The 26,840-nt window shown below is 36.4% G+C and overlaps 1 protein-coding gene and 1 pseudogene across 1 annotated transcript in view; one reads left to right on the plus strand and one right to left on the minus strand.

Moving 5' to 3' along the window:
• Window positions 1-26,840, plus strand: part of EYS (EGF-like photoreceptor maintenance factor) — a 1,514,868-nt gene that overhangs the window by 1,056,986 nt on the left and 431,042 nt on the right. The window lies entirely within an intron of this gene.
• On the minus strand, window positions 15,852-17,807 carry LOC144316840 (proline-rich protein 3 pseudogene; annotated as a pseudogene).

Raw genomic sequence — 26,840 nt, forward strand, 5'->3', positions numbered from 1 at the left:
TAATTAAAAAAAAAAAAATTCAATAGTCAATTAACTAAATATTTGGGTGTTTATGAACTTGCAATTTGGAGAGGTAAAATCAGAAACTGAAATAATGAAAGCTGATTGAATTCCTTAGTGTTTTATTTACTCTTTGTAACTCTTTGTTCCCTCTTGATTCTCTTTTTAATTTATAAACGTTTGAAAATTAGACATATTTGTGGTTCCTACAAAAGTATGCAGTTTCACATCATTGTTTCACTTAACATTCTTTTATTAGACTCCTCTGTGCTGGATTCTCAAAATGCAGAGAAGAGAGCAACACAGTGCCTTTCCCCACATTTTCAGATCCAGTAATAAATTAGCTGCTTCTAAGTGGAAAGAGAAAAGTGGGGTAGAGCAAAGGGGCACAGGATTGAATCAGGGAGACAGCTTGACGATGTTGCCCCAGGTCATGCAGTGCACATTAACTCCTAAAGCTCTAGTGCTTCATCTTAAAAATAAGTATGTCTTCCACTCTGCTTACTTTAGTTTTTATTTTTGAGAATCAAATGAGCTTAATCAAGTAAAAACTGTTACTGTGGCATCTATCTACTACTATTTACAAAGGAAAATAGTACTACTACTTCTGTTAAAACTTTAAGTTGCATATCCCACAATGAGTATCATTGCTGCAAATATGCACATATTTGGAGAGCCTGGGACACATTATTTTAAAGTATTTCAACACCTTTAAAGAGAATCAGAGAGAATATATTATTGCAAGGTGTTCTTCAAAAATTAAAAATCTGTTTCCTTTATCTACTAATTATTCATTACGCATTTTGAGAGGGCTTCTACTGATACGAGTATTTGGATAACTATCCCCACTCGTAACTGTTTGAGTGATTAAACCAAGTAACAGGGAACATGAGGAAAAAAAACTAGGGGTAAGGTATTATAATTTTATAAGTATTTAATTGTGCTTACTCTAAGAAGTCTCAATGAAGGCAATACTTAGAATAAGCAGAGTTATTTTTGGTGAATACCTACTATGATCCAGACATTATTCTAAGTACTTTATGTATAAATTTCATTAATTCTTAGAACATTGTCAAATGTGGAATTCATTGTCAGAGATGTTAATTAACTTACCAGAATGCACACTGGCAATCAGAAGTACTCAGATATGACTAACTCCAATGTACTTTTTTTTTTTTAATTTTGTAATTCTAAAATATATTTGGCAAATTTTCCTTGATTTTTCTATTCTCAATTTTTGGTCACTGCCTGGTCAAAAGAGTTTGTCAAAGCAGATAAAACTACACCATGTTCTAGAAATTATTTTCTAAGTGTCCAGAAAACATGGAGATTTTAGGTTCAGGTCCAGGAGAAGCCCAAGAGCTCAGTTCAAAATCAAGATATTTCAGCATCAGGTCAAGAACACTTCATATGGCTCTAGATATTTAAGACCAGGTGTGATCAGGTTATATATACCCATGGTTGAACTAGAATATATTAGCTGTTTTATCAATATATGTTGATCTTCTTTTCCCAGCTTTCAATGTGTTGTGAAAAACTGGAACTTCTACAGAAAAGCATCCATACGTGGGAAGAATTAAGTATTAAAACTCATATTGGCATTTTTATTATCTTACATGACGTGGTTATCAATCTCTGACATAAGCCATTCTATTAAATTTTCCAAGATAATAAAGAAAAGATAAATACAACACCAATACTCTGTACCTTAAATTTTGAGAGAAAAAAAATATTCTAGAAATGACAAAAGTGGACTGAGAAAATTGTCAAATTAATTTTGTTTTCCACAATAAAATGTTAGAAAATATTTCTTGGCTTTTCCACTGTGACTGATTGATTATAAAATTAATTTCCTTAACTTACAATCTCTCCCTGTATCCATGCCCTTGACCATGTGACTTAACAGCTCCTCCCATCAAGAAGCAGTATCTACTTTTCCACTTTTGAATCTGAGTGGTCCTTGTGACTTGCTTTTGCCAATATTATGCGGCAGAAGTAACATGACACCAGTTCTAATCCTAAACCTCAAGAGATTTTACACTCTTTTACTGCTCTCTTGAATGTCCTGTAACCAGTGACCATGATGTAAACAAGCACTGGCTAGCCTACTAGACAATGAAAGAACACATGGAACAAAAATAAGTTGTCCCATTTGGGACCATACTAGATTGTTTGAATATAACAAATAAAGCAGTAGCTATCTATGGTAGCCTAAATGAACCTGGGTGTAAGATAAGACTGCCTAGCTAAAAACCTGGTCCATATTATCAACCTATAGAATTGTGAGCCACGTTAGTTGTTTTGGAGTGGTTTGTGGCATGGCATTAGCTAACTAATAATTCACTCTTAACTATTCAGGGTTGAAAGATTCCCTTTGAACCTGAAAACTAAGCAGCCTTCCCGTTACCATACAGGCACTGATTTTTGAACTCATTATAGTACTGAATTTTCCATTCAATATAAAGCTTTAGCATTACATGTGCAATATGTAAGTATGTAGATGTAGAATGTAAGGATATAACCTATCATGGTAGATAGTTCTCCAAATTAAAGCACCTGTTAAGGACAAGAATAGAAAGACAGTAGTGTGTATCTGAAATTGTAGTCTTTACAATGTCCTTCTTTATTCAGAAAAGATGCCCTCTCATTCTTCATAGAGCCTCAAAATCATAATAGTTTTTAGATCCTGTTTTAAGCTACTTCCTTTAGGAATCACACTACCTTCTCGACCTACACTTAATAAAGGACTGTTTTTCAAACCAACATATCCATGGGCAATGGTCAGAGACAAAGAAAATTGCTTATCCTATTGATTAGCAAATACTGGATATAGGCATGGTTTTCTTTATTGTGGGATGAATATTGATGAATTAAAAACAATAATAATATAGAGCTTGTGAAAAAAATATTAAAAAGCAAGAGAAAACAAACATCACCTTGAAAAGGGAAGAGTACTTCTAAAACTTTAGGATCCAAGGGAAATGTCGTATTAAATCAAATTCAAAAAATTCTGAAATAGGACAATAATGTCGTAGGAAAGAAAAGTTGGCTTAAAAGGGCAAGAAGATGAGATGTAAAGTCAACAAGCTGAGATGAAAAGGAATATAGGTGAGATCAGAAAGGATTGCAATAAAACTGAAATTGCAGAGTTTTAAGTAAAATACACATTGAATCTACTGAAGAAAGTTAGTGACTTGAGAAAATCAAATCAGTAGAGAAGAATCTTTAGAAGTGTCTCCTGATTGAAAAGGAAAGGAAATTATAATGAGGTGATTATAACATTTACCACTTACTGAGCAATTACCCCATGCCAGTTTCTTCTTTAATACAGTGCAGATGAACTTTTTAATCCTCAAAACAATCCCATGATGTTTATAGTACATTTCCTATCATCACTTTACTGATACAGAACTGAGGCAAGACATGCCTAATGCATGGAGTCTGCTTAAGATTCTCTCTCCCCCTCTTCCTCTGTCCATCCCCCTGCCCCCTCTCCTTAAAAACATATAAAAATAAAAAATAAAACTGAGGAAAAGAGAGCTCATGAATGTTTCCCTATGATGAAGAACTTATAAATTGTCAAACTAGAATTTAAACCAAGACATTCCAACTCCAGAAATCATGCTCTTAGGACCGTTTTTCTGAAAAATCAAGACTTTAAAGGAAAACCTTTTGGTGCTGGGGAAAAAAAAAAAAAAAAAAAAAAAGCTTGTGTAAGCAGATCGAAGGAATTTTCCAGATTCTGGCAAAGTTTAAAAAAGAATCATACTAGGTAAATCTTAGAAAAATTGTCCATATTGAAAGGATAGGTTTAGAATACTGTAAAAACCCAGGTAGGAAACAAAACAAAACAAAATGAGTTTACCTTCAAAATAACAAAAATAGTTTCTGCCTTAGAATTTTTCTCTTCAACATTAAATGTCAAAAGAAAACCAAATGAATCAAGATTTAAATAAAAGACAAGGTAGGGGGCACCTGGGTAGTTCAGTTGATTAAATGCCTGACACTTGATTTTGGCCCAGATCTTGATCTCAGGGTTATGAAATTGAGCCCTATGTCAGGCTCAATAGATCTTGTGAAACATCTATTAAGATGTGTTAAGAATTAAAAGTCTCTCTCTGCCTCTCTCTCCCCTAAAAAATAAAAAGCGGGGTGGGGGATATGACAGAAAAATTTTATTCATGAACTAATGAAATACAAATACAATTTTTATAAATATCTTACTCATTTAACTCTTATTTTTTAAAAGTGCTCAAAGATGTGTGCCCATACACTAAAAGGAAGAATTCCAAAGGAATAGTGCTAATGTTCAATCATTTAAACATAAAATATACTGTAAATATTATAAAAATGGATGGAAGTGACAAATATAATCTGAAAATGAATTTACATAATATAAAAGTAGATGAATAAATGTTTAGGATTCCAAAGCTCAGATAATGTTTACAAATACTAGGAAATGAAATGAGTCCTGTGTGTGGGTGTCAGGTTGGTGGTAGGGAAAGCAGTTAAACTGTTTTACTGTGTAGGGAGAAGTGGTGTAATCAAAAACAAAATTTTTGAAATAAATGTAAACATCTTATGTAAAGTTTAGAAAATCAAAGTCAGAATTACATTAAAAATTTCATCTCACTTAAATGAGATTTATGTAGGTAATCATGAATAACCTCATATTAGGTGATGTTAAATATGTATATATATCACCAATAGTCCCCCAAAGAAAATTATAACAGGCAGAATCATCTTAATAGATATGAAAATAATACAGTTTATATCACTAACATCCTTTTGATTAAACCTCATAGAAAACAAGAATGGAAGACTCCGTAATGATCAAGACCATATTTTAAGTAAAAAAATGTTATAGTCATTGATAAGATGCTAATAAGACCAAAAAAGTACTATTGACAATAAGAAGAAAAATTCTACTTCAATTACCATTTACCACTGTTGTGGAAGCACATTGAAATAAAACAATACAATAAGACAGTGAAATAAGACAAACATGAATAAGAGTCATAAGTGGTAAAATAAATACAACATGGTTGTTATTATTTAGTTTCTAAGTCTTTTTTTTTTTGAGATTTTATTTATTTATTGATGAGAGACACACAGAGAGAGAGAGGCAGAGACATAGGCAGAGGGAGAAGCAGGCTCCATGCAGGGAGCCTGATGTGGGACTTGATCCTGGGACTCCAGGATCATGCCCTGAGCCAAAGGCAGGTGCTAAACTGCTGAGCTATCCAAGGATCCCTTAGTTTCTAAGTCTTAAATATAAACCTGAAATCTATCAGAATTAGTAGAAAAATCATTTTAATGGTGATATACCAAAACAACAATATAATTTTATATATCATTTCCAATTAATTAAAGGATATTCTATCAAAGATGATCTATTTGACTACAGAACAAAAAACATACAATTTCTAGGAATAACCTTAAGTAGTATGGAAGGTCTATCTGAAAATAACTGGTAAGATATTGCTAATAGTTGTACAGAAACTTGAGTAAATAAAAGGAAAATAAGCGGAGAAATTTAAGAGCCTAAGTATTCAAAGTTTGTGGTTACCAAAGAAGATTCTGTACTATAGCTGGAGAACTAGGAAGGACACCAATACCAGTTAGAATTAAATTGACCTGGGAATGACATATAAAACTAACAAAACTATGTGGCTAAAAAAAGATTGAAGTCTGTTTCACCTGTAAATAATGTAAGTAGTACCTGGCTGGTGCAACAATAACATCATCATCGCCCTGGATCCAGGCTCCTTACAGTCTCTGCCATCCTCATCCTGGTGCTTCCACCTCAATCTTTTCAGATAACGAGTTGAACTCCAGCAATCCTAGCTTCCTTCCAGCAGGACCAAGGTAAAAGCAATGAACAGAATCTCCCTCCATTAAAGAACACCTTCCAGCATTTTACATCTTTGTTCTTATTAAGCATTAGCCAGAACTCAGTCACATTGGAATGCTTCAATCAAGGGAAGCTGAGAAATACAGTCTTTACTTTAGATGGCTGAATGTTCCCAATAAAATATAATGCCTTCTGTTACTTAAGGGAAAAAAATCGGAGTGTTAAGAGAAAACATATAGTCTCTTCAACAGGCACATCAAGGAGATAAAATATTGAAATGCTTCTGGAAAAATGTGTTTTGATTTTGATGAAATAACCATAGAGGGAAGAAATATTAATCTGTTTCTGTAAAAGAGGGAACTGCTCTATCAAAAATTTTTTTCATCAGGCAGAGTTAAACAGGCAAGGAAGAATTTATTCAGGACTATTGCAATAGAGGAGAGTGATTGAACTCCACTCTGCTGAGACAGAACACACACAAGTTTAAGGTCTGGAGTGAGCTAGTGGAAAAGTAGTAGAGGATGTTAATGGATAGGTTAGTCAGTGTAATTCGATATCTGTGTTTGCTATTTGGCACTGGCACTTATCTGGATTAGACTTCTAACCTCCTGGTGAGACTGGGAAATGGGCACCAACTTCATTGATAATTACATTACAAAAGGCTTTCAGGCCCTTGAGGAAGACAATCTTGGTTTGTAAAACTGGTTTAGAGGCTAAGAGATTTACATCCCAAAGGGACAGAAACAGAAAAAGAATTTACAGTAGAAAGTTTTCTAAAAGACATGCCCTAAAGAAAGGGAGGTCAGAGCCCTATAGTGAGGAAGCCAGTTCAAATTTAGTCTAGCTGAGGGAAACATTAAGGTCATCTTGATCATAACTTTATTTCAAATACAGTAGGGCTGGGAACAGGAACAAGCAGTGGGAGTTGTTGGTTGAGCAATTAATTATACAACAGTAAAATTGCTATCTCAGACTTAGCTTTTATAATTTCTGGTTATAATATTTGCTTCCCAAATACACCTGGAAGAGCATCTCTTTAAATGAAGAGGAATCTGCCATGGATGGCTCACCTAGATATTTTAGGGCCTGAGAAAGAAATAGGAGTATTCTCCGGGTAACTTCTAATAGCTACGGAAAATAGGAACTCTGTACTCAGTAGATGTACACCCAGAAGGATTGCTTTAATGTATTACATAAAATGCTATTGCCATATAAGCATAAAAAGTCTGGTTCAAATGACTCAGAGTATTGATCTAACTGAATTCCACAGGTATTGGGCTGAAAAAAATTACCTATAGGGTATATTACCATGGCAGTGTGTTGGATATTATGTTAGGTGTTTGTGGGAGTGTCATATGGGGGGTGATTGTATAAGCAAATGTCTAGAAGCTTATTCTCATAAATAGCTAACTACAATGAACTTTATATTAAAAAATATTCCAGAATGTGAGCAGCCTAGACTTACTGTGACATTTTTTCACTGCTTTGTAAGTTGATCTCTATACACTCTAATGCAGTGATTTAATATCTTGAGGTAAATGCTATTAGACTATTTTTCCTTTGTGTGAAAATTGTGCTGACTTAGAAAAGGACAATGCTTGAATTATCCCATGTGGCATAATGTTGCTTTTAGGATCTGCTTTGTCTTTAAATTATGTAACTTGTATTCAGGAGTCACATTTTTTTTCCTTCAGTGTTTGCTTTCATGTATCCACCTTATCCTCTAAGTTAGCATGGTAAAACACAGGCCCTTTTTGTATTTGCATTAAACAACGCGGAAATTTCTGTGACATATTTCCTCTCCAATTAGCAATCAATTGATTTTGGTGCCATTCTCATTAGGCCAGCCTAGGGGATTCACTCTCCAGCTGCTTTAGCTCTCTGAAGCTTACTAGTGGAGATTTACAGGAGATTTACACTAGATTTTGCCACACAGTGAGTATTCCTTACAACAAATTGACATGTACCACCTGAAAATTAGAAATTTGAAATGGGCAGCCTATTTTATATTGTATCTTCATACTGTTAAATTCTTGCTTACTCTCAAAAATAACATTTGAATCTAATTCTTGATGTTGAGAGAACAGTGAAGTAGATTGATGGAAGGAAGGAAGAACTAATTATAGCTCCTTAAGCTCTCATGTCATTCTGCAGCCTAAGAATACCAGTGGGCTTCCTGTGGTACAGAGGTCATGTCAAAATTTAGCACCAATTTGAAAAGGGTAAGAAGACATTTGAAAAATGACACAGAGGGCGCCTGGGTGGCTCAGTGGTTGAACATCTACCTTCCTTTAGGTCATGATCCTGGGGTCCTGGTATTGAGTCCACATCAGGCTCCTTGTGGGGAGCCTGCTTCTCCCTCTGCCTATGTCTCTGCTTCTCTCTGTGTGTCTCTCGTGAATTAAAAAAAAAAAAGAAAGAAAGAAAAGAAAAATGACACAGAATTTCAAAATTTCCCTTGATTCCTTTGACATGACAGAATCAGAATCTTTCTGGTTACCAAGAATTAAGTAAAATCTTAGAAACCTGTAGCCATAAAAATTGGAATAGTAATCACTTTTGTTGTCATTATCATCATCATCATCATCATCATCATCATCATCATCATCGTCCATACCATTAATTGCAGGCCTGGGGTGTGAACATTCCTGGGTAGGAATTACACCAGGTAGTGAAGTACAGGTGACTTCTTGAGAATTGGAGAAAGGACATGGTATACATAATTCTATCCAGTTAACCAAAATGTACTGTCAATCTAATAGTGCATATACTTTGGTTGAGGCTGGCAATACAAAGGTACTTTAGTTATGGGACTTGCCTTTGTATTTATAGTTTAGAGAGAGAAATAGACACAAAAGGATAATTACAATCCTATGACACGCACCATAGTGACAGAAGAGAAGATTCAGAATAGCTTGGAAATTGAGGCCAAGGAGACCTTTGAAGAAGAGTAAGAATAAATAGATAAAAAGGAATAAAAAGGGAGTTACCATTTATATACATAAAAGAGAAATAACCCTGCTAGAAAGCAATCATCAACAACTTAATTATAACTACTTAATCAAATTAAGTAGGTAGAAAATTCTGTAGGTTGAGATTTTTTTTTAAAGATTTTATTTATTTACTCGTGAGAGATGCAGAGAGAGAAGCAAGCTTCATGCAGGGACCCCGGTGTGGGACTTGATCCCAGGACTCCAGGATAATGCCCTGAGCAGAAGGCAGATGCTCCACCACTGAGCCACCTAGGCATCCCACAGGTTGGGATTTTTGAAAGCATCAGAGAATGGATAGATCTTGAAAAATAGGGATGGACATATGGAAGTTTATAAGAAGGAAACTATTAGTTAAAACTGGACCCCTAGGGATCCCTGGGTGGCGCAGCGGTTTGGCGCCTGCCTTTGGCCCAGGGCACGATCCTGGAGACCCGGGGATCGAGTCCCACGTTGGGCTCCTGGTACATGGAGCCTGCTTCTCCCTCTGCCTGTGTCTTGGCTTCTCTCACTGTGTGCCTATCATAAATAAATAAAAATTAAAAATAAATAAATAAAACTGGACCCCTAGAGCAAAAGCCCAGAGACAGAATGTGGGACATGTTACAACATGAAAAGTAGACATGTTTTGTTTAGAGCAGAGAAAAATACAGAAAATGTTTTGTGTCAGTTACCTTTCTGGGTATGTTTATATTTTACGTCATTAAATATAACTTATGTATAGTATTATCTATATATGAAAAATGAGAAAATACAAGTCAGAATGTAAAGCCAAGGCAATCTGTGGGCATAAAACCCGATTTCAGATTCAAAATCAGATTTTGTGCTTTTTTAAAAAATATTTTATTTATTTATTCATGAGAAACAGAGAGAGAGAGAGGCAGAGACACAGGCAGAGGGAGAAGAGGCTCCATGCAGGGAGCCTGATGTGGGACTCAATCCCAGGTCTCCAGGATCAGGCTCTGGGCCAAAGGCAGGTGCTAAACCGCTGAGCCACTCGGGCTGCACAGATTTTGTGCTTTTAAAAGCAACATCTCGCTATTTGAACTTTATGACACTTTATTCTCTATAGGAAATTAAGAATACTCACGGAGTGTTTGAAGCAGAGGTAGTTCTTCACCTGTTATAAAAATTAAATTTACTAAGCTCTGTTATATTGGTCAGAAAGAAAACTAAAGATTGTGAGAACCGTTATGAAATTATTCTAGTAGTCTAAATTCAGCGGGATTTAAATTTAAATGGCAAAGAATAAACAATATAGAAAGAAATAAGGAAAAAGACAAGCCAAAGATATTTCAAAGTTTTTCAATTTGAATGAATGAAAACCATGAGTTAGCGCTAAAAGAAAAAAGTGGACTTCTTTGAAAGGGAGTAGATTTTGAGAGTTGTCAAGATATCAAAAACGACATAACCTACAAGCAACAAGATATGACACTGAAGTTCTGGAGAGCCAGTGAGGGAGAAATAGAATTGGGATTTTCAGCTGAGAGAGATTTATTTCTTACCCATCATAATGTAGCTATTTGCATAGCTCTCATTATCTTGATCTCTTTGGTCCTACTGGGCACATGCATCGAAGGCAACATTTATTGTTCAGCTCATAAATGGGAGGTTATGCCCCTAGCTCTCTTTAAGTCCTTCATGCTTGGTAGTTCAAAATGGCAAATCTGACTACTACTATTGCTGTTGATGTCTATACGTGTCTCTGTAGATGGGCATCATACAGGCAGGCTCCTTAATAACTCGACCACAGGACAGATGAACCTCAGCAACTGCTTGTACGGTTAAGCAGGGTTTCCCTTTTCTTCTGCTGCTTTGTCTTTTTTTCCTTTGCACCTTAGCAATAGAAAGAGAACTAGTGGGGATGAAAGGAAATTGGAGCCAAATCCACAGGAGCCCCTTAAATGAAATATCAAGCACTAGCTCCTCAGCATAAGTGGTTTCCACACAACCGTTCATTGTGAGCCCCTACTGGGCTGAACCAAAGTGTCCAATGAGTTGAACGTACTTAGCTCTATGCCTGAAATCAGTCTTATGAGAAAGGTCCTAAAAGCAAACACATTTAAATATGAGTTAATTTTCACTTTTCAATTGTTTGTTTTCGAATGCCATGAAATATTTAAATCACAGTATATCCCAAATTTATGAAGGACAAATTAAATATTTGTAGTGGAAGATTGTAACAACAAATCTATTTGCAGAAACTGCATGGATTTAACGTAACAATGAGCATAATTTCAAATTCTGTATGTAGATATGTATGTAAACTTTTAGATTGAGAATATAAAGGTTATATTCACGATAGCTATTTTTGGACTATGCTGTTTATAGTAAGTGATCCTCAAAATTTGATATGATAAAAATTAAAAGAATATCCACTATAGAATCAATACCCTTTATAGTTACACATAGGAATGTGTAAAATATGAATTTCTGTTTATATGGGAGGCGAATGAGCTTTCCTTGCTATGTATATTAGAGTTCTCCAGAGAAACAGAAGCAACAGGAGATATACATACACACACAAAAACACACACACACACATACATACATACACACACAGATATCATATATATACACACACATATATATGTATGATATATAAAAGGAGGAATATTATGGAAATTGGTTCAAGCCATTATGGATGATACGATATGAACAATCGTGCTGTCAGCAAGCTGGAGAACCAGGAAAACCAATAGGATAATTCAGTTCATGTCCCAAGGCCTGAGAAATGGTGGGCTGCTGGTTTAAGTCCAGGAGTCTGAAGACCTAAGAACCTGGACCTCCAATGTCTGAGAGGAGGAGAAGATGGATATGCCAGCTCAAGAAGGAGAATTCCCTCTTTTTCTCTTTTTGTTTGACTAGGGCCCCCAAAAGATTGGATGACATCAGCTACATTGGTGAAGGTAGATCTTCTTTACTCATTATACTGATTCAAATGCCATTGTCTTCTGTAAAAATCTTGTCATAGTCCATACAGGCTGTTACAAAAAACTACCACAGACCAGGTAGCTTATGAGCAACAGACATTTATTTCTCATAATTCTGGTGGTTAGGAAGTTCACAATCATGAAACTGGCGGATTTGGTGTTTGGTTAGTGAAATATTCTTGGTTCAGGATGGCGGTCTTTTAACTGTGTCATCATATGATGGAAGGAGCTAGGGAGCTCTATTGGGTCTCTTTGGTAAGGGCACTAAGCCCATTCATGAGGGCTCTACCCTCATGTCCTAATTACCTCTCAAGGGCCCTTTTTCCTAATCTCACCACTTTGGGGTTAACATTTCAACATGTGAATTTTGGGGGAAAACAAACATCCAGACCATAGTATGGTGGTAGTCTAGATACTACCACCATATGTACATACAAACATATGTAAACTACTTTTTACTCTCACACTTGGCTATTCAAGTGATACTATTAACTCTTAAAATAGATGAGACAATGTTCTCTGAGGTGAAACAGTTGAATTAAAACAGCAATAACTTATCTTTACTATATAAATTGTTAATTTAATTCAATTAGAAACAAATCAAAATGTCATAAGTAATTTTTAAAAGGCACAGGTAAAAGGAATACGGTATAATATTCATTTTCTTCACTAAACAATTTGCTAAGTAACTCATATATACAATGGATTTTTCTTATTTGTTTAGTAGAAATATTAACTAAAAATAAAATAAAAAGAGAAAACTAGACAGAAGGAAAAAAGATGATACTAATAGACTGGATAGGCATCATTTCACTTGAGGAAGTTTCTAGTGAGAATTTGAACATCTAATCATTTCAGAAACTCCTTTTTCTTCCTCTAAGTTTTAGGGTTTAGCAAGAGTAGGTCTCACTTTTTCTCTTAACTTCTACACCTCCTACTCACAATATAGTCCATGACTGGCTGGTTTTTGCTTCAGCCACCTCTATTGAAGTTGCTGTCATCATGGTCAAAAGTGATGGCTTAAATGCTAAAAATGAGTGGATGTGTTTCAAACCTCAGTTCCTCCCATCTCTCCATAACATTTCACATTCCTTTATCTTCCTAAATACTTTCTGCTTGATTTTCCATGTAATCGTCTCCAAGTTTTACTCTAGCTTTTTTATTCTTTGTTTTCTGTCTTGGTCAAGTCATCATTTACATTAGCTTCCCCTTAAATCTAACAGTCTCCAGCTCTGTTACTTTTTACTCCCTATATATATTTTCATACATTCTCATATCTCCAATCAGTTCTGCAAGGTCACTTCTTCAAAGGCAGTGTATTGACAGATGTTTCGGTCAGGATCTAAACAGTTACAATAGCACAGCACATTACAACAATTCAAGCAGGCTTTATTTACTAGGTGGCAATAATTCAGGGGTTAGTGGAGTGTGGTGGAACCATAGAGACAGTATAGAAACCCCAGGCAAGAACTGACAAGCTGTTACTACCCCTGGGCCCAAAGGGACAGGGAAGGGGAAGATATGTGGGAGCAGTGACTTCAATCAAAGGGTTCAGCCAGCTTGACATGACCTCTGCTAGGGATAAATATTACCCTAACCTCCTGCTTCCCTCCAAACACCGGCTAGGGTTTCCTGTTGGGCCAAAGAAATAAAAAACCATAAAGAATAGAAGCCCCATCTATGTAGTCAGATGGGGCAGTTTCCTGTACATAAATCATAGTAGAACAAGCTGGAGAATGACTCTAGAAAAGCAAACTGGGGTGTCTGGTATAGTGATAGAGACTGAACACAGTATGTGCCTTTTTTTCTGTATTGCTACATTTTAACTATACAGACATCAAAGACTGTTTTCCAAACTAACACCTGTGAAATGTCATAAATCTTTGTAAATAATGGCTTAGTATAATATTTTTTAAATAATGAGAAAACAGGCACAGTGGCCTCCTGGGAGAAAACTGTGGTAAGTCACTAATTTCTAAAATCTGGCTTTCTTGTACCAGATTCCCTAGAGAACAGAATCTGAATTAAAAGTTTACATTGAGTATAGTATACAGAATGAGAGGAAAGGGGAAATGAAGCAGAGAAGAATGAGGATAAATGGGAATGGGACCAAAATATATAATAGTCTCAGCTCAGCCATGTGAGATGTCTTACAAATGACTCATACAGAACATAATAACAACAGTCTTTGGGGGAGAGAGATGAATGTACTCACTGACCCCTTCTCTGCCTTTTACTCCTGTTGGGTAATGTTCATCCCCTTGGGATTACTCCCCTGAATTTACAAGTTGCCTTCATGTCCACTCCATTTAGACTGGGAAGAAGCCCAGATGGTTCTGAGCTCTTTTGCAGTGGTCCCCCTGGGATACATGGTGTCATGTGAGGGATCATTCAGTGCAGACCATAGTGGTCAGAAATCCTAAGGAAATACTTAAGACTGTGAAATTATCTGTAGTGATGGTTGTGGCATCAGCAGTGGCGTAAAACCCTAACTATCATATCACAATACAATAAATAAGACAAGACTTTGCTAGCTGCTCTCATAAGAAAGTCAATGTGTAGAATATAATGTCTACTTATTACTTATAAAGCAAATGTGACTTTCAAGCCCTTAACATTTATATGTAAGGATATCATTTCACTTAGCATAAAATCTGCTGAAACCTACAACATAGTTTCTTAAGAATTTCTGCAATGTGCAATTAAAGGCTGAGAAGAGTAAACAAATACAGATAATCTGCCTTATTCCAGTAGCAGAGTGCTAAGAAAATTTCATTGAAATATTATGTTTTATCTTAAGCCACATAATTATTAATTATTAATTAAACTATTTAAATGATACATTCATTGATTTTGAGGAATATTGATATTCTTGGAAACCCCTTTACCTTATGGATTTCAATACTTCTTGATGTATAGTTAAAGGCATTGACTTACAGAATAAAGTCCAGGCTTCCCAACATAATATGTCTTTCTGATCAAGACCCTACACATTTGTTCACCTGTTTCACAAACACTGAACGTCATCACTATTCAGAGCACTGGGATACATTGAGGAGGGAAGAAATTTATAAAATCCCTGAGCTTACAATTTAGATTCTGAGGTGGGGGAAGTATACAAATAAATAAGCTCTTACTGTATAATGAGCTTGGACTTCTGATGAGGTATAGGGGGATAAATTTATGAGATATATGTCTAAAATGGACTTGAGTGTCAGGCAAGATTTTCCAGAAGAACCATATTCTAAGTTAAGAATTGAAGTATAAACTGGGAAAGTAGAACAAAGCACAAGAGAACAAATTGAAAGCTGAGAGATTCCTCAGGAGGCAGAACCAGTTTGCCAATGGCTTTGAAAGCTGTGGTAATCACATTAAAGTTGGTACTGAGAGCAACAGGGAGCCTCTGAATGTGCTAAGGGGAGTAATGTGATCGGTTCACATTTTAACATGATTACTCTCATTGCATTGTGGTGAATAAATTGACAGGATCAAGACTGAAGGCAAGGAAGCCAAATGGATTGTTTTTGCAGTCACCTAGGCAAGAAGTGTTGATAGTAAAAAGAGGACTTAGGCTAGAGGTACATACTGATGAATAGATCCTGGTATGGCATATATGTGTGGCCTGAGGAAAAGGGTGTGAGAAGGATTATGGTCAAGTTTCTAATTTGACTTTGGGCCCTATGGGAGAGCTAGAAAGAAGAGGTTTGGGGGAAAGAGAGGGGAGGAGCCCAGGTACCTGTAAGATATCCACAAGGAGTTGCAGACCTGCATGTAAGGCTTTAATCTGAAGCTCTTCAGAGAAATTGGGACTTATCAACACCTGTTAAATCATCTGTTGAAAAGCTAGCACTTAAAAATATTCCAACTCTAATCCCATAACAGTTTATATTGACTTCCACATCCATTCTCTATAATCCTAAAATTTTCCAACTATACCAACAATGGAAACATTTCACACTTTTCTACGTGCTGTTTCTTTAGTATGCTGTTTGGAAATCTCTTCTCTGTACTTCAGAATTTAGATCAATTGACCTCTCTGGGAAGCCTTCTTAAGTTCTTTTTTTTTTGTTTGTTTTTGTTTTTGTTTTCACTGCATTTATTACTAATATAAAAAATGTTAAAAAGAAAAAAAATTCATTCTCAGTTCTCCAACGGCTCTCATCCTTCCCTCTTGCCCGCACAACTCCTGACCCATTTCCTCAGGGCCAGTGCAAAACCGAACCTGTTCATTGCCGTTTTCACAGAAAACAACCAGTGCCAGGATGTAGGGAAGAAGGTTAGACGAGGGCAACAGTACCGTCCAGGTTCCACCCAAGGGTAGGCCAGGTGGAGATTCACAGAATTCAGACGAAAGGGCTGGTGGCCTCACAATGACGTACTCTAACTAAAGTGGGCTGGAGAGGAGATAGGATAGCCCGTAAGAGGCTTTAGAGGACATCTCATGGGCTTGTGTCAAACCCAAAAAAACCGACACCAGGAGAATAGGGAGACCAGGGAGGCAGTCTTGCAGAAAGTTTCACAATTCTCCCGTGTTGGGAGGTGTGGAAAATCTAGAGGGCATCAAGAGCCTCACTCATTTTGGCAGAAAAACTTACTCTAGTGTTGGGAAGTCACAATGATGCCACGGACACTGAGAAAGGCTATGTACGAGGGGATGCACAGTTTCACAAAGCACAGTGATCACAGACGAGTGGTGGGGATCATGCTACTGACGCAGGATCTACAAAATCCAAAAGCAGGGAGAGTGGCCTTTCAGGGAATAACTCTGCACCAGTCATCCGTACTTGACCCCAGGTCAACCTGGTGAGTTTCACAGAGCAACTGGCAACTTTGGGGGTAGGGTTCGTCACATAAAAAGGACTTAAAACAAGCAGCTAGAAGAAGGGAATGGCAGGAAACTGCTCCAGGGCTCTTAGGAATCGAGGGCAGTGCTGAGGGCTGGGTGGACAGACAGATGCACAAGAAACAACACCAAAGAGGTTTCCTGTTCAGCAGTCAATCGGCGAAGGGGAAGAGGATCCAGGAGGCAGTTGAAGAGAGCAAAAGTGGGGTCCTGAAGGCGAGTCTCTGGAGGCTGAATCGGAAGAAAGCCCACACGCTGGGCACCAGTGATGAAACAAAACTCTGGACCCCAAATGGGGGAGGTGAGAGATGGGGGAGGGGGTCACTGACTGAGGGTGGTGGGTGGAACAGCCTCACAGTAGCCATCACAGGGCCACAGGGAAATATATGGCCGCTAGGTCAGAGGGCTCCTTCCAGCCTGGATGGGAAGGCACAGTCTCACAGAGGAGGTCCACTGACGCCTGGGTGGTAGGAGGCACAGAGGTCCTCATATCGACAGTGGCCCTTTTTGGCAAAGTGTCGGCAGACGGGGCGGTTGGATTTGTCTTCCATAACTTGGGGGCCATCCTTGGGCGGACAGGTATTTTTGATAAGAGACCAACTTTTGAGCCTTCGGGGATTTCTCTGCTCTTTGTGAAAGCCTCCTCTGGAAGGACCCCCATGGCCTGGTCCAGGAAAAGGAGGTTCAGTATTGGCCCCCCACCAGCCACGACTATATGGGCCGCACCTGGGGCCCAGGCCTCCCCGGATTGGGCCTCTGCCCCTGGGAGGAGGTGGGAGGCTCAGCATTGGTCCCCTTGATCCTGGAGGACCTCTGTGAAGAGAGTCTGCATTCTTTTCTGTCTGGCTCCTTTCGCTCAACACCGTGTTTGTGAGATTCATCCAGGTTGCCTGTAGCAGGAGTTCGTTCATTTTCATTGCAGTGTAGTACCCCATTGCATGCACACACAACAACTTATTTATCCATTCTACTGATGGTGGACATGTGGGTGGATTCCAGTTTGGGGCTGATTTGGGATCACCAGGCTTTCCATTGGCCATGGGGGGAGGGCCCAGAAGGCTAGGTGGTCCAATGGGACTCCCATCCTCCTCGTCTCCAGTCTCCCCCCGCTCTGGCAGCGGGGGCTGTTGCGGTGGCGGCGGCTGCTGCTGATTCTGCTTCTTTCGTTTGGGCATTGTGGTTGCCGCAATCGCCTTCTTAAGTTCTTGATATGGTCTTCATTTCTTCCTTCTCTGTGTTGTCATAGCACCTTTTTCCATTTCAACCTTGTCCTGATTTACTTTATTTGGCTTTCATTCTGACCCACTTCACCAAAGCTTTTTGACTAGAAAAGAAGTAACAACTATGATAAATTTCTCTATAATTTTTCTTGCATTGTGCCTCAGTGTTGGTGCCACATTGTTCTCCTTCAGAGTGAATCCTCCTTGGCATTCCTGAGATATTTTAACACACTCAGTTAAATAAGATTGTCTGTCTAGATGTCAGATCCAACCCTGGTATATTATTGGTTATTAACCACTGCTATACAATAATTCTTAAAGGCCCATTTATTCTTACCTTAAGTAGTCCTGGTAATTCTCTGAAATATGATGTTAAAATTCATAAAGACTGTGGAGTTGAGCCACTGAAAAAGTGATTAAACATATCTACCTTTCCTGAGATAAGCTGAAAGATTATAAATGTTTTTAGGCATCACATTTGAATGTGTAAGAAGTGATGGTGCATAGACTCTCTCTATTGTCTTAAGGATATTGCCGATTAAAGCCAATTGCCTAACTTCCCGAAGACAAGCCATTAATAGATGTCCATATCAGACAAGGTTAAATCCATTGCTTCACTAAGATAATATTGAATGTTTAAGAACAACATGAGATAAACAGTACTGCTTTAATATCCGTGAGTATCTAATGCTTCAGCACCTTTTGATTTACTTTTTTATTTTCTTAGAGGTCGCTTACTGTATTTTTGAAAAAGATTGGTCTACAAACTAACTTAACATTCTTTTCTATTCCAAGGTTTATGTAAAGAAAAAAGTAGTACAGAAAACATTTCTAAAATTAATGAAAGAAAGAACTCTATTTGGATCTTCCTTAGAATTTAAATGGAAATTGATATAGAGTGCTGAGTGTCTGAGCTTATTCTCTGTAATACATTAGAACTTTAAGTATGATTTTACACTTGGATTCGAGTTTAATTTTTTGTGTGCCTACTTTAACATTCCCAAACTAATTTATCAGGTTCTTCACAGTAATGGGAAACCAATGACTACCTTTTAATGTAAGCTGTCATGTTTTGAAAGTAAAAGTATTGTGTCTAATATCTTTCTTTAGTCTTTTGAATTTTGAAATGAACATTTTTTCTATCATTGCTTTAGCTATTTGTGGCTTTATTGTATTAGGCCTAGTATGTTAAAATAAACCTCTTAAAACATTCCCCTTATATAATACTATATGGGTATCTCTTTAGAGAAATGATTATATCCCCTTGGCTGCATTGCCTGCAGTTCTGCTAGCTGTCTACCAGTGAATGAGGATATCAAGGGTTGTGTTTTGTGACCCAGCTGAGCAAGAATGTAATGAAATTGATCACCATTTATTTGTAAAATATGTATTTTACTGACTTCTCATGCATTGTGGTGATATAAGTTCTTGTGCTCAAGTTTCTTCTCCCAAATGGCCAAAGAAGTATTTTTTAAGTAAAAAAAAAAAAAAAAAAAATCAGTTCTGGAGAAACGAGATAAGTACTACTAGGAATTTATGTAAGATACCATTGCATTAGATCAAGATTGAGGTAATTTGTGCCCAGCATGGAATGTATATCTTTGATATCACCCAGTGATATCAGTGAGAGTGAAGACATTTGTTCTAGGTCCTCCTGTCTGTTAGTCTGTCTGTCTCTCTCACTCTCTATCTGCCTAAACCCTGCCTTGATCTCCTGCATGGCTCCCAAATCTGAGATTCACTTACGCTTTTTTACCTTTCTCCCTAAACTACCTATTCTCTGCTTCACTTCCAGACCTACTCTCCATCTTTTTCCACCCTTCTTGGTACTCTGGAAAGCTGACATGTATGGGTTGCAATTACCCACAGCCCTTTCGCTTCTGACTTTCAGCTGTGCTTGGCCAGAGAGAAGGCAGGACATTGAAGGAATAGAAAGAAGAAGAGATCACATTCTCTATTCTCTATTATCACAGCTGGATATAAATTTGGGGTGGCTATATTCCTTTCTTCAAGACCACAGCTCTTATCAAGTGGCCCTTCTTCTATACTTACATCTTTGTCCACAATGCAGAAAGTACTTCATTTGCTTGCCCATTCAGGTTCAATGACAGTAACAGATTCTATTCTAGAGACACTTCTCAGTCACTTGTTGATTCTCTTAAGCTTTTCCAACTTGAAAATAGTCTCTTAATTAAACTCAGATGATACTCTTTCTGAGTTTGCATCGTTTTCTGACAGGCCCTGACTAATGCACACCTCACGTATGAAAATTATCACAAAGTCCTTTTGAAAATCAAATGTGACTTTGTTAAATTAACATTTGTTAGTAGAGCGCTACATGTTAAATGTGATTCAACAAAAGACCGCAACGGAGTTGAAATAGACAAGTTTATTATTTATAGGTCCTGGAGGAAGTACACAGCATGCCTTGAGGAGCCACACAGGAAGTCAAGGCAGGGAGTAGGCAGAGAGAGAGAGAAAGAGAGGACCTAGAGAAAATATCTGTATTAGGGTCTGTGGTGGGTGCTTTGGGGTTCCTGGGCCAAAGCCAGATTAGTCAGTTCAAACCAAAAGGAACAGGATTTTGGTAAGTGCCATGGGGATCTTATCCAAGTGGCACACAGGAAGTCATTGGGAGGTAGGAGAGACTGCTTTTCACAAACGCAGTTGGGAAATAATATTAAGAACTTACGTTTACTTTTGATTCTACCAGCTATAATCCAGGGTATGCACTCATGGGAAGGGCTAATGTCGTTCAGGGACCTCATGGGCTGCTTGACCTCAAAATGGATGCCAAGACAGCAATATAATAGAATAACTAAACTCTCAACAACAAATTTCTCTCAAATGCTTTCACTTCTCTATATCCCCAATAACATTCTCTTAGTTCAGGCTCCAATCTGATTATTTTTGTTCCTGCAATATTTGAATTACTTCCAGCTACTTCTCCCTCACAAGCTATTCTTTGTATGAAAATCAGAATGGTAGAATTGGTAATTCTACCAATAAGCAGGATGATTGATTTCCTGCTTAAAACCTACATGTCTCCACATTGCCTTTAAATATGGTCACCAAATCTTCCCATGATCCAGCCTCAGCCTGTCTCCCAAGACTCACCTATTGGTATGTACACACACACACACACACACACACACACACACACTATAGCCTTCTCCATGCCAAACCATTTCCAATTCTCCTCACATGTTCTCTCTTTCTTTTGAGTCTTTGGACATGCAACATCTTTTGACAGGGTTCCTCCCCTCCCCACATCATACACTTATTTGTCCACCTTTCTTCTCTAGCCAGCTTCTTCTGGTCTTTTAAGACTCAGCCATAACCTCTTGAAGAAGTCTTCTATATAATTTTTGCTCTATTCTCTTATCCTAGCATCTATCCGCAATTCTGTCATTAGTATATCCATCCATCCCCTCTAGTCCCCTGCCAGGAATATAAAAATTCTGAAAAGCTTTAATTCAGGGTTCAAACTATATGGGTTCAAATTGATTTACACCATATATTTGCCTTATGACATTGAGCAAGTTTATCAGATGTATACCTCTATTTTCTCATCTGTAAGTTTAGGAAAATAAAAATAGTCATGGTTTTATATTATTGTGAGAATTAAATTATGTTAGTACATTTGAGACATTTAGAGTAGTGCTCAGTTTACAGTTGGCACTCCGTGCATTATGCAGTCTTGCAATTGCCTATTTTTTTTTTTCTCAACCCACAAAACAGAAGCTCATAAATAGGAGGGCCTAGGTTCTACTGCTCAGAATATTGTCTTGATTAGTGAGTTTTGGTGCATGGAGAGACATCCATAAGTCCTTTTATTTTAATTTAGTTTTGTTTTTTTGAGAAAAAGAGTACGAGCAAAAGAGAGGGGCAAAGGGAGAGGAGAGAGAGATTCTTAAGCAGCCTCTACAAACCAGCACAGAACCTGATGCAGAGCTCGATCTAACAACCTTGAGATCAAGACTTGAACCAAACTCGAGAGTTGGATGCTTAACCAACTGAGCCATCCAGGCAGCCCTCCATAAGTCCTTTTAAGTTGAATAAATAAGTGAATGAATGATGTGCAATGAATTCTAGATTGATTGACATGTCCTTTCTCTTGAACCATTTTTGTTTTTCAAATTCTGGCTGGTAATGTCTGGATCTAGATTCCTTAAAAGAATCATTTCTGTGAAATACTCTGGAGCTCATATGAACATCAGAAAGTTCCTCTCTCCTTGTAAGACTGGAAAACAGATTTGCATTTATTTTTGCCAGTGCACAAATTCTTATGACTAGAGCTAAGTATGTGATTTTAATCATGACACCTTGATTGTTAATTTGTCTGTCTCTAATTTGGATACACTTTCCAGGTAATAAGTAATCATACTTTTTTAATCCTGGCTGATATTTTGGAATAGTCTTCTTTCCTGGAAGTTTTCATGCCAATTTGGAAGTATTCCAGAGTAGTATCTTTCCATAAACGAAATGTAATTATTATAATACATGTTTACATTTGACATAAAACACTTATTAAATATGTTCCATATTTATGTTTATTATCCATAGCAGAAAGGTACTCAAACTTCAATGATTTCTAAATCTAAATATAACCAAAAATTTCAAAAATGCTGTTTTTATATCATTTAAAATTTAATTTGATCTCAAAAATCTAAATAATATAAGGATTAGATTGTGAATTAGTAGATTTCTTTAAGGATCCATGATATAGAGTTTAATTTCCCTAAGTATCCATTCGATTTCATATTTTAAAATGATTTGTTTCTTTGTATGACACACCTCAAAATATATCTATGGTTTAGAAAATTTATAAAGTTGAAAAATACATCCTTAGCAATTACTATATGTCAGAACTATTGAATTACTGATTACCTAAGTAAGTAAATAAATGAAGTTGCTTTAAGGTTTTAAGTCCTAAAAAGAGAGATAATCATAGAATAACAATTAAGTATTCTATATATATATATACAAAATAATATTAAGCACTTTCTAAAACTTGCAAGCTGTACACCCATATCTAAGTCCATTCCCATTTATAATGTATGGAAAACTATAAAAACAAAGATATATACACACATACACATTCACATGCTACATTCATATATATTACTTTTGAAAAAATAAAGTGTTCTTTTAATAGGCATGTATTTTGAGAAGTTTCTGGGAGATTAAAGAAAAAAATGATGACTTCCATTTTGAGTAATGTAGCTGCTGAAAAAACATTCCAACTATAAGACAGACATAAAATACAGGCTAAAGTAGAGAAAAAGTTTTTAATTATTAAAATACCAAAACAGAGAGAAAAATCCCTGATGATGAACTTTTTAAAGGTATCCAAGGAAGACAAGTTTCCTACATTAGAAGGATAATTACATGTAATGAATTAATTTTCAACAGGAACAATAGAAGAAGGAAAATGGAAAACATGCAAAATGCTCAGAAAAAAAGAGGAAGTCTTATTTGAAAAGACATAAAGTAGGACAAAATCTGTCATATATAAATATCTCCTAAAAATTAAAGTAAAAAAAATAACCCAATTGAAAAGGTGAGAAAAGTATATATTCTAGTGATTTAACATAGATAAAGTATAAAAGACAAATGCTAAATTTAAAATTATAATTTGGGGGATCCCTGGGTGGATCAGCAGTTTAGCGCCTGCCTTTGGCCCAGGGCGTGATCCTGGATCTCAGGATCGAGTCCCATATCAGGTACCCCGCATGGAGCCTGCTTCTCCCTCCTCCTGTGTCTCTGCCTCTCTCTCTCTCTCTCTCTCTCTCTCTATGTCTATCATAAATAAATAAATAAATCTTTTAAAAAATAAATAAATAAAATTATAATTCAAAATAGATATAAAACAGTGAGATTATAATTTTTATAATGTTCATTCATAAGATACATAACCAACTAAATGAATATGATATTCAATTTTGGTGAGGCATTAGAGAAATTAGTAACCAAGAACAATCGGAGGAGCTTACTTTTCTACAGTCTTTTATGGACTGTATAGTAAAATACAAATTTAGGAGGTGCCTGAGTAGCTCAATTCGTTAAGCGTCTGCTTTTGGCTCACGTCATGATCTCAAGGTCCTGGGATTGAGCCCCATGTCAGGCTCTCTGCTCAGCAGGGAGTCTGATTCTCTCTCTGCCCTTCCTCCTGTTTGTGCTCTGTCTCTCTATAATATAAATAAATAAATAAATAAATAAATAAATAAATAAATAAATAAATAAAATATATTTTTAAAATTATAAGAAAAAAATAAAATACAAATTTGGCATACTTATTTCACCCAATGAGTTTTACCTCTAGGTAGTTATTCTTCAGATATATTCATAGATATTTATACAGTGAATTTGTTGTCATACTTATAATTTGAAAAATTATATTGAAAATATATGAATAAATTTATATCAGTAGGTAAATGATTAAATACTTTGTGATACATTTATATATGTTTTAAAGATTTTATTTATTTATTCATGAGAGGCACAGAGAGTGAGAGAGTGAGAGAGAGGCAGAGACACAGGCAGAGGGAGAAGCAGGCTCCATGCAGGGAGCCTGACATGGGACTCGATACCGGGTCTCCAGGATCATACCCTGTGCTGAAGGTGGCGCTAAACCGCTGAGCTACCCGGGCTGCCCTTTGTAATACATTTATACTAAGAACTTACCTTATTAAAATTTCTGAGCTTTATTTTACATGTAATGACCATAAACTATCCCCAAGATATTTTGTGAGAGGAAAAGCATGCAAATTCCCTTTTGCTTTAGTTCCATTAAATGATAGTATTTATAGCATGATTTCCATGACAGAGGCTGGCTGGATTCACCAAATTAATTTTCCTACCTTCCTCAGCACAATGCTAAATTACTTCCCATCCTTTTTTGCAATGAATTTGGGCACGTGACTAAGTTTTGGCCAATGAAATGGAATGGAGTAAGATTTTCCATGCTCCATCTTTCCTCCATTTCTTACCTTGTTAGTTATTCAGATATGTGCATGTGGACACACAAGGTAACCTCAGAAACCACATGGTGAGAACGGTGAAGACTATGTCACCTGAGACTCTGAAAGTCACTGAATGACTACAGGAAACAATTTTCCTTTCCACCTATGGTGATTGAACTTTATATGAACAAGAAGTAAGCTTTTGTGTTGCTAAGCTACTGAGATTTCAAGGTATATCTACTACAGAAGCTAGCATTTTCCTTTTTAATTCAAATTCACTTGTTTAAAAACTGATAAAGAAAATTAAATTATATGTCCGTATAATCTAGATATATATTTGCACAAAATGGAACATACAGTGGTTGCCTCTTATGAATGAAGTGGTATTGGGTTGGAGGAGGATATGAATAAGTACTTTCACTTTGTGTCCTTTTGTAGCATTAGAGATATTTGGTATTCTTTCTTTAGTTAGATATATGTATAATATTGATACAATTGATTATGTCTCAGAGAATCCCAAAAGAAATTTAGAGACAGTAAGTTTAGAACTTAAGTTCTTTTGTGTCTTACAGGAAGAAAGGGATATTTTAAGGTAAAAGTGCACTTTAGGGAAACCTAGCATATGAAAGGCATGCAGCATGAAATACTGAAAAAAATACACTAAGATGTAGTTAGAACATATATTGAACATATATTAAGGCCCTGGAGGCAGATAAAACTGAAAAATAAGGTGGGACCAAATCACAGAATAATATATATTTTAATTGGAATAATTTTTGGCATGAGGGTAATATACTAAGAACAAGAATGGTGAGAAGGATGGATTAAAGAAAAACAAACTAAAGTCAGAGATAAACAAACATGATCATAGTAGAACTGACAGAAGATATTTTATGAGTTTTTAAAAAGAGGGGAGGGGTAGAGGTTTAGAATTTCAGATGAGGAAAGGAAGAAAAGGCAAGAAATCCAGGGTTTCTGATAGTTACTGATTTGGCATATTGGCCTAAAGCATAATTTAATTCCCATCCAGCGTTGGGCTCTCGAGTGGAAGATCACGACAGCTTATGTGTTCTCTGTAATCAGAACAACCTCCACTAGGGCCGACATGGGAAAGGAGAATCAGAATCTATCAATGAGAGTACAGGTCTTCAAAATTACCCACCCTAAATACAGAGAAACAGTAGCTTGGAATGCCCTGGAGTACAAGTCCTGCCTAACACACCGCAATGCTGTGAACATCCATTACGTGAGAATGCTGTGATCTAAAGAACCTTATCAATGAATATGGAACAGCTAAAAAATACAAAATTGTGAGACTGAAAATGTATTCCTTTAGTGAGAAAAATTGTGACAATGTGAAAACAAGATCTTTTAAAATCCCACTATTATGTCAATAGTGAATTAATTCACTTGTGTTTTAAAATGTTAAATATTATTGCATTTGTTATTAGGATATGATTCTCATTTTATTGAATAATGTTATACTAAAAAAAGAAGAGTTAAACTTGGGATTATTGTTTTCAGATTGGTTCTTGTATAATTTTTTGTTTTGATATTTATTTTTATCTTGAACAGTAAATGAGAATTTTATATTGTACTAACAGTAATTTTACATATTTCCTCTTTCGATATAATTATGTTAAATACATTTTAAATAGCAAACACTTTTTTCTGTGTTTTGCTCTCAGGAAGAATTTGCCGTGATTAATTATTTTTGAAATTATTAGATCAAACTAAAGACAATATGAATCTTAGAGCTATTAGACAATGCTGACAATTTAAATAAGTGTTTTTTTTTTTTTTTTTAAGAGGAAGTGAGAGTTGAGGAGAGAGAAAGAGAGAGAATCTGAAGCAGGCTCCACGCCCAACTCAGACCCGACAGGGGGCTTAATCTTACAACCCTGAGATAATGACTTGAGCTGAAATCAAGGGTCAGATGTTTAACCGACTGAGCCACCCAGTACCTCTTAAATAAAGTTTTGAAGCCATGTTTTTGTATGTTTAAAGTTCTATTTGATATCATTATGTTCTTATG

The sequence above is a fragment of the Canis aureus genome, chromosome 7, assembly GCF_053574225.1.
Source record: "Canis aureus isolate CA01 chromosome 7, VMU_Caureus_v.1.0, whole genome shotgun sequence".
NCBI lineage: Eukaryota > Metazoa > Chordata > Mammalia > Carnivora > Canidae > Canis > Canis aureus.